This window comes from Gossypium arboreum, chromosome 11 (assembly GCF_025698485.1).
Source record: "Gossypium arboreum isolate Shixiya-1 chromosome 11, ASM2569848v2, whole genome shotgun sequence".
Lineage (NCBI taxonomy): Eukaryota > Viridiplantae > Streptophyta > Magnoliopsida > Malvales > Malvaceae > Gossypium > Gossypium arboreum.
In genome coordinates, this window is record NC_069080.1 from 124231898 (window position 1) to 124241990 (window position 10093).

At 29.8% G+C, this 10093-nt stretch overlaps 1 pseudogene; it reads left to right on the forward strand.

Annotated features, from left to right (window-relative positions):
- Nucleotides 1-463: 463 nt before the first annotated feature.
- On the forward strand, nucleotides 464-4693 carry LOC108471343 ((+)-delta-cadinene synthase isozyme XC14-like; annotated as a pseudogene).
- Nucleotides 4694-10093: the final 5400 nt, after the last annotated feature.

A 10093-nucleotide genomic window follows, 5' to 3' on the forward strand; every position in this document is an offset into this window, starting at 1 on the left:
GTTTCAACATTTTCCCTAATTTTTAATCATTTTAATTAAAGTTCAATTAAATTAGAGATGATTTCGTATGTGATTGAGTGTAGAATAATATTTGCATGTCTTTAAAATTGATATATGATATTAGTTTTCAAAGTTAGTAAAATATTGTCTTTTATTTTCCTTAAAAGATATTATATTTAAATATAGTGATGATGCATAAGTTTTATACACAATAAACAAATTACATCGTAATGTTGAATAAAAGCAGATGAAAATAAAAATTTTAAATAAATATTAAATTAAACTTATATAAATTTATTAATATTGGTAGATTTGACAACCTTTTCATTGTACTTAATAAGTCCAACTTCGTAATAAATAATGTAAAAGACTATTACGTAGAACCTAAACAAACAAGTCATCTACTTGGAAAATAAAATCAACAAGTCATCTGCAAATGATGAGAAATAAATCTAAAATCAATATGCAGTAAGGTGAAAAACCTCAAAGGATGGTGCCTACAAATACAAGCTACTCATAAAAGCATTTGGATCACACAAAACTCAAAACAGCTTTTACCATAAGCAAAATGTCTTCTCCAATTTCTACAAATCTTGTTCCATCTCAACATGGTAACACCTCCAAGTAAAATCGTCATTTGTCCAAATTTAAACCTAGCGTTTGGGGGAACATTTTCCTCTCTTCTCCTCCTCAAATGGTATATTATAATCACTTTTAATTTGTGTTTGTGTGACATTATTATTTAGATTTGATGTAAGTGCTAATATGTATTTCATACAAATGTATTCTAATTTTTAAAACTATTTTCGTAGTTGAAGAGACACACATCTGTTCTCATTTCAATGTGTCGGTTACATGCATGTGAATCATTTAAAATTAATATAAAGCTTTTGATTTGAATAGGATATGGATGCTGGAACTCAACAACAGTACGAAGAATCGAAGCAAGAAGTGAGGAGAATGTTAGTGGCAAATATAGATAAATCGTCCCAAAAGTTGCATATAATTAATGCAGTCCAACGCTTAGGTGTGGCTTACCATTTCAGAAAGAGATAAAAGAGGCCTTGCAAATTATATACCATCATCATTGCAATCATATTGAGATTGATGGTGATGATCTTTACACTACTGCTGTTCGATTTCGCCTGCAAAGAGAGCATGGTTTCGATGTTCATTGTGGTATGTCTTAGGTATTTAAAAGCAAATCTGGTAACAAAAAAAGTTATGGAATTTAAATTTGTTTAAGTATGTCAAAGGTTACTGTATTTTTTAAAACTTAAAATTTAGTCTCTATATTTTAATTTTAAGACCTTAAATTTTTTTTTTTTAATTTAAAAATCTTAATATTTCCGTCTATTTTTGTCGTGAAAGTTAACAGTATTAAAGGTGAAATAACTCTTTTTAACCTTAAAAATACTATAAATATTGAGAGCTAAAAATATTATTTTACCTTTATACTTTAACAGAAAAATTAGATAGAGGCATCAATTTTTTAAATAAAAAATACAGAAATTTAATTTCTTAAAATTATAATCAATGAACTAAATTTTAAATTTAGAAAGAATACATACAACTTTAGCATATTTAAACCATTTAAATTTTAGACACGCTAGATACCGCAATTTAAGGACTGGAAAAAACAAACCATACTAGTCTGTGGGACCTCTTGATCTAAGAATCTGTAGTTGTTTCAATCCAGAATTATCATGATTTTCTAATGATAAAAATCAACCAGAAAATTCTTAAAATCTGAAACAGCAACATATTTTAAACCTTTTCCTTTAAAATTTCAATAAAATTAGGTTAAAATATATCATAAGTCCCTATACTCTTCATAAACCCTACACTTTTATTTTTTATGAATTTAGTTCCTATTCTTTTAAATTTCAAAATTTAAGTCTAATTGTTAACACTGTTTACTTTTTATGGTTAAATTTTAAATGTGACATTTAACAAAATAATAAATTTCAATTTAACAAAAAAACTGACGTATTAAAATTTTAATAAAATAATAAAATATTCTCACTTTGTAGTTAAATAACTAAAAAATGACGTAGTAATAAACTTGAATTTAACAAATTAATTTTAATAGTATTAACAATTAGACCTAAAATTTTGAAATATGAAAAGTAGAGAAAAAATTCCTAAAAATAAAAGGATAGAGATTAAATTAGAAATTCATAATATAAGAACTTATGACATATTTTAACCAAAAAAATAATATATGTGATTAGATTTTAACTTTCGACTTTTAGATTTTAACTTTCGACCTTTAGTTAATTTTTAGTTTTGAATATAGTATAAAGACATGGCAGCTGTCTAACCATACTATGGAGTTTTTTAATCTACCCATCAAGGGGAAGCTAGAGGGGGGCTGGCATGGGCCCCGATCCTCCCTAAAATGAAAAATTATAATTTAGGCCTTCTAAATTTTTTTAAAATTTTAAATTAGTAAAGGTAAAATTGCACTGTCTTCCCTTAAAATTATAAAAATTCGATTCAATCATTTAACAATTATAAAGATATAGACTATAAAAATTAAAATTTCATTCAGTCCCGCCTAAAAATTTGTTCTGGCTTGTCCCCTGCTACCTATAGCGGACAGACAGGACAATTGTCCTTAATCAAATACATGTTTTATTTAATATTTATTATATTTAATACTGATTTTATATTAATTTTTTTAATATAATAAATTGATTTAACCAGATGGATTGAACTATTTCAATCCATAATTAGAAGACTCACCATTTTGACTCAACTTGATATTTTAAATATTGAATTGTATGCATTAGATTTTAAGTTATTGTAATATTGAATGAGCCAATTTTATTATTGAATACAAATTTGTTTTCAGCCAACCCAAATTTGTAAAATTTTTTAATTAAATTATAATTAAATTAAAAGGTGATTAGATTTTGAAATCCAAATCCTTCCATAAATATATTTTAAATTTACAAAGTGGAACTTAGAAAATAACATCTCAAAATTGTTTGATGATTAAGCAGCGACATTTAACAAATTCAAAGATAAGAAAGGAAATTTCAAAGAATCTTTAATTGGTGATGTGAAAGGCATGCTAAAATTGTATGAAGCTGCACACTTTCAACGACATGGAGAAAATATATTAGAAGAAGCCCTTTCCTTCACTACATTTCATCTGAAGTTGGCAGAAACTACAGTAGACTATCCTCTCTCCACACAAATCGCTAATGCTCTAAAGCGACCCCTTCGCAAGAGATTGCCGAGGTTGATTGCTAGGAGCTACATTTCCATATATGAAGGATACGGTACCCAAGATGAAATTTTAATGAAATTTGCAAAGTTAGATTTCAAAATCTTACAACATTTACACAAGAAGGAGATAAACAAGATAAATAGGTAACGGATAGTGGTAAAGATTTCTTTAAGTCAAGCCGAATAAAACTCTTATTCATAATTTATTCTTCTTACTTGTTTTAGGTGGTGGAAAGATTTAGACGTTGCGGCCAATTTTCCTTTTATAAGGGATAGATTTGTGGAATGTTATTTTTGGATGTTGGGTGTATACTTTGAACCCCACTACGCCATTGCTAGAACTTTTTTCGACGAAAGTGATATGCCTCATATCAATTTTGGATGATATTTATGATGCATATAGCACATACAAAGAACTTGAAATCTTTACAAAAGCAATCCAAAGGTTATATAAAACATATATCCACTTTTACTTCAAACAATTAGAAGTAAATGCTTTTTATTGAATTGAATAATAGAGAGAATTGACCATTTGAATGGATGATATATTGATATATTGATATATTGTAGGTGGGATACCAACTGCATTGATCAACTTCCAGACTACATGAAATTGTGGTATAGTGAAACCTTAAGTGTTTATAAAGATATGGAAGATTTGATGTCCAAAGAAGGAAAATCATATCGCGTCCAAGTCGCAATAGAAGCAGTATATGAGTTTTACTCTTTTTTTTTCTTGAAAAAAATTCTTATTAATTCTGCAATCTTAATCAGCTACATTAGTTGGTTTTTGCTAACTTTTTGTTTCTTTGTTTGTTAATAGATGAAACGACAATCTCAAGTTTACTATGTTGAGGCCAAATGGTTGCATGAAAATTACATACCAACAATGGAGGAGTATATGCCGATTGCATTAGTCTCTTGTGGTTATTGGAATCTTACGATGTCATCTTTTGTTGGCATGGAAGATAGCATAACAAAAGAGGCATTCAATTGGGCATTTAATGACCCTAAAATTGTCAGAGCTTCAAGCACTATCTGTAGGCTGATGAGTGATATTGTTGGCCACAAGGTACAAAAAATTATTTGTTTATTTTTATTATCTGACACAGCTCTACATTAGCTCAAATTAATTTGTTTATTGTAGGTTGAGCGAGAGAGAGGACATGTGTCCTCAGCAGTGGAGTGTTACATGAAATAATATGGGGTGTCAATGCAAGAGGCATACGATGAGTTATACAATCAAATAAACAATGCTTGGAAGGATATAAATGAAGACTTCTTAAAACCAACAGCAGCACCAACATCGGCTCTTAATCGAATTCTAAACCTTGCAAGGGTCATTGATCTCCTTTACACGGGCGAAGATGCTTATACGCAAGTTGGGGAGTCAGCAAAATCTAGCATCACTGATAGATTCAATCCCAATTTGATCAAGAATTTAAGGTTTAAATGAACATGAACTCACTTTTGAAAAGTGACATTCAGAAGATTATTCTCTTATCCTCAAGTTGTCAGCTCATTTGCAAAATAAATAATTACTTGTCAGTGTGTTGTTTTATGGCGCTCTTCAATCTCTTGGCATGTGCTGGAGTTTTAGAGTTGTCCAGTGTCACTGGCATTGTGTTTGTGCATGCTTCCATTGTCGTTGTCTTTTAGTGTTAGTCATGTTGCTTTAAATTCAATTAGCTCCAGTTGTTTAAGTGTGTATTATGTATTGTCTCTTTTGTATTAATAAAACTTAATGAAGGTTCATTATCAGATTTAACTCCCAAATCCAAAACAAGAAAAGTGAGCTCCTTGTTTTATTATGTATTGTCTCTTAGTTTTATGGGAACTATGCTTTTTTTTTTTGTTGGATGAGAAGGCTAGATTTGTTTCTATTGGAAGTGCACGTGATGCTTACTTAATCCTCTGTGGTCTTGAACGTTTTTTTTTTAAATATTTTAGGTGGCTTGGGTTGCTATCCTAAGGTGTGTTTTCAGGTGTAATTTTATAATAACTAATGTTTTATATAGACTTCGGATGTGTATTTAAAACTTAAGTTGAAATTATATATATATGAGTGGATTCTTGGGGATTGAAAGTCCTTTTGATGTTTCTATTGTTGGGATACAATGGTCGTTTTCATTAATTGTATCCAAATTTGGTGGTTGCCACCTTCTATTAATAAAAGTTCATGTTTGGCCGAGAAAATCAATGTTCTTGTTGCCAACCATTTCCCAATTTGAGTGCTTTAATTTCAATTAGCTCCAGCTGTTTGTCTCTTTTCATTATCTGATTTAATTCCCAAATCCAAAACAAGAAAAGTGAAATTGAGGATTAAGAAAAAAGGGAAAGGTAAAAGGTGTAAGAATAAATTTCCTAAACTCAATTCATGTGGAGATAAAACTGCGAATGAGTTATTATCCGATTCTGAGAATAAAAAGAGGCGTCTAAGACGTTGGAGCTTGGGAGAAAATTGAGCTTACGAATCATTGGAAATGAAGAAGAAGTTATTAAGCTGAAGCTGGTCATTTCTATTTTATCTCTATGGATTATGCCTCGCATTTTTTTTGACCGAAATAGAGTTGACGTCCTAACGAGAAAGAGGCATCATCCCAATGACGTAACCACCGATGTCTCAATGACATGATTAAGGGTCTCCGGACCTATGAATTCTAATTTTATTTGACCTACAAATTTAGCCTATAAATAGGCCTTTTCACTCTAGAAAAATTAACTCATTGCACTTTTAGGTATTAGCTTTTACAAGTTTTCAGAGAATTTTGTATTTACGTTTTGAGGGTTCTTATTTTGGGTTTTGGGGTTTAGTTTTTATCTCCATCTTTGTACTCTTTGTTTTTTTTCGTTATAGTGAAATTATCTTTTTTCCGTGGTTTTTTATCCTCTTCGAAGGGGTTTTTTCATGTAAAATATTTTTGTTCGATCTTTTCAATTTTCTTGTTATTTTACTTATTCATTGCTTAATCAGGTTTATCCTTGACAAATTGGTATCATAACTAGTTTAATTTCTGCATTCAACCTGTTTAGAGATGACAGCAACAAGGTTTGATATTGATAAATTCAATGGCATCACAAATTTCAATTTGTGGAAAGTTTGGATGACAACAATTCTAATTCAAAGCAATCTTGAGAAGGTCCATACAGACAAGAAGCTTGCAGACATGGATGAATCAGAATGGGATAGGTTATCTAAAAAAGTTTTATCCATGATTCAATTATGTGTAACAAATAATGTGTTGCAGGAGATTTTGATGGAAAAAAGACATTCACCTTATGGAAAACCCTCTGTGTGACAAAGTCTCTAGCTAACCAATTAGTGTTGAAACAACGACTATACATTCTCCGCATGGATGAAAGTGAGCACCTTAGAGAACACAACAGTCAATTTATTATTCTTTTAAATGTATTAAAAATGTTGAGGTTCAAATTGACGATGAAGATCAGACTATGCTATTATTGTCCTTTTTACCCCCTTCATACAAGTCTTTTAGGGAGACCCTAATTTTTTACTGAGATAATCTCTTATTTGAGGATGTGAAGGGTCATTTGTTGAGCAAAGACAAAATCAACAATGAGTCTGGTTCAAATAGCAAGTCAGATAGGCAAGTCTCAATTTTGGTAGCATCAAGGAAATGAGATAAGAGATGTCGTTATTGTAAGAAATTAGGTCATGTTAAGGCAGATTGTTACAAACTGTGAAATAAAAGGCTTGCTGAGAGCAATGAGGAAGATTTAGCTTGTGCTAATTTGGCCAATGACAAGGGTGATGATTTATTATTGGTGTCAATGAGCAAAAACTCTGAGCATACATCCGAGTGGATCCTGAATTCAGGGTATTCTTTTCACATGTGTCCCAACAAGGACTGGTTCTCCACAATAGGTCAGCTGAAGGTGGAGTTGTGTGCAAAGGGAATGGTTCATTTAGTAAAGTAATCAATATTTGTACTGTTCAAATTAGAATTCAAAATGGACAATTAGGACACTAATACATGTCAGTCATATGCCTAATTTAAAGAGAAATCTCATCTCCTTGGGAATTTTAGACTCGAAGGGTTGTAGAATTAACATAGAGTCAAGCGACATTAAGGTATACTCGTTTTGATGAAAGGGAAAAAGATTGACAGTCTTTATGTTCTAGAAGGATCAACGGTAACCAGTGAAACAAGATGTCCTTCCTCTGTTAAGGAATCGAAGTCAACTTGTTTGAAGCAGAGGCAACTTGGTCATCGGAGAGAAAAATGAATGATTGTTTCATATAAGAGAGGTTCTCTTTTGAATTGAGGTTTTAAAAAGATAGGACACTACGTTTGTGGAAATCAGACCCGAAGCAATTTTGATTTGGCAGTGCACAAGTCAAAGAGTAGAAGTCTTCCAACTTCTAAACACAACTTCGACTCAGTTAATATTCTACATAGTTTGAGATAAGCCCATAGCAAGCTTTAGCGAAGAAGGCATTATGGAAATACGAGCCAATGTGGAGATTTTTCGAGTCTGCCTTGCATTTTTGGCCAAAATAGAGTTCACGTCCTGACGACAGAACCACTTACATCACGACGATAAGAGATGTGTCATATCCCAAAAAATGAGGGTTAGTAGAATTGAGTTTGTGAGTCGAGAGAGAGTGGTCATGCCCTAGTTTTTGAGATTATTTGAGCTTTTTTAGGAAATAAATGAGGTATTTATTTGTTGGTTAAGTGTTAGTGAAGCGCTCCTTTAAACCCAAGTTCAAATCCCTTCTCTCGCACCATTTTTATTATTTTGCAAATTCTACTTAAAACCCTAGTATGTGAAATACCTTATTTTTAAAATAAATATTGTAAGGTTATGTCAAGTGTCGAAACCATTTTTATTTGAAAGAAAAAAAACGGGAATCGACTTTTTAACACCGAATGTGGAGTCGCCACCAATCTCTTGGTTTAGGTGTGATTGGAACACCTACTAAAACTTTTTGTTCCATTAAAATAATTTTGGTTCACGTAAAATAAAAAAATGGGTTCGGGAGTCGGTTACACATGAGGAAAGGTTAGCACCCTCATTACGCCCAAAAATTGGTACCAAATTGATTCGATGCTATCCTTATATCAAAGGTTTTTAAAAAAAGATCTTTCGAAGTATGGTTCTTTTTATAATGTTTGAATAGTTCAAATTAGCGGTCAAAATTCTCTCGTTTCAAAGATTTGCAGCATCATATCCAGCACGATTGGACATGATCCTTTATACCTTCAAAAATACGATTGATTTTTGACCCTCAAAAACTCGTACATTAAAATTATAAAAGGATATCCAAATATTTAGTTCACCGAAAAATCATACCCAGCACGGTAGGGCACGATTTCCCGAATTCTCAAATATTGAATATTGCCTTATTTCAACATTTTTGAATAAGGAAAATTGGAAATTAGCTCAAAAAACATTTATTTGTTTTAAAATAGATGGAATACTTAATGTATTTATAATGAAACATTTGTATAGAAAAGGATTAATAAACATGAAATAATATGCACACATATAGTACAATAAACCACAATTAATAAATTCAACAATTATGTACAACTATTCTAAGTAAAATGTAGCCAAATTCTTAATCATGGATGGAGAACAATTAATATAATGAATAAAACAATGACTAAATGATATACATCAACAATAAATATGGCTCAATATAAAACGATTCATAGGACATGAATAAAATAAAATGGAATTAGAAGTCAATATGGTATAAGACATTTTTAAAATAAGGATGACTTAATGAATACATAATATATGTAATATGTAAGTTGACAAATTTGTATAAAACTGGGATATATTGTAGAATAAGAGTTTGAATTAAATTATATGCAAAAAATTTTAAACGTAAATTCATTTTAAAATTGACAATGTAATGATAACTTAAATAATATATAAAATACGAAAGAATAATAAAATACATGATAAGATATAATATATATAATAGATTCACAAAATATGCATATATAAATAGATTTAGGAATAATTATTTGTAAAAATAGCATGAAATTAATAATGCATATGAAATTTAGTTAGACTATCTTATATACATACCATTATACATAAAACATTTAAATGAGATACTATAGAAATAGTAGAATAACATAATATGAAGAAACAATAATTTTATAAGTACAAAATGAAGTTCCTAAATAATTTTACATATAAATAAAACATTAAATGAATCTTAAAACAACGAGTATTTTAAATAAAAATTCCATTAAGATAATATATGTACAAATATACACAAATAATATTTAAACAAAATTTTATGTAAATAGTTAAAATAATATAGTTTGAATACAAATCTCAAGATAATGATTTTATAAAATAAGCGATTAAAATAATTAGACACACATATAAAAACTAAGTGGATTTTCAAAGTTCATAATAAGTGGAACAATAATATAAGTATGAGTATATAAGAAATTTGAATCAATTACTATGTCAAATGTTAAAATTTTGTGATATAAAAAAACTTTGATATGATCATACAAAATAAAAAAAATTTCAACATATAAATAAAAGTGTAAAATGAGTTTTAAAATAATACGTCATACAAATACAAACTTAATTAAAATAAAAAGGAAATTTGTAAATGAAATAAGTCACTTGAAATTAAAAAGGACTAGCATGCCATGCATGTAAATACTCAGGGATCAAATCTGGCAATATTCCTAATCCCAAAACGCAACACTTAGGCACGGACTAAAATGTAAACATACTCAAATTATAGGGCCAAAATTCAAAAATGAAGTAAAATAAATAACACGCGATTGAATGCCCATGTAAAAAAGGAGGACATATCGCGCAATTATTCCCTCTCCATAAAAATGCACGGATC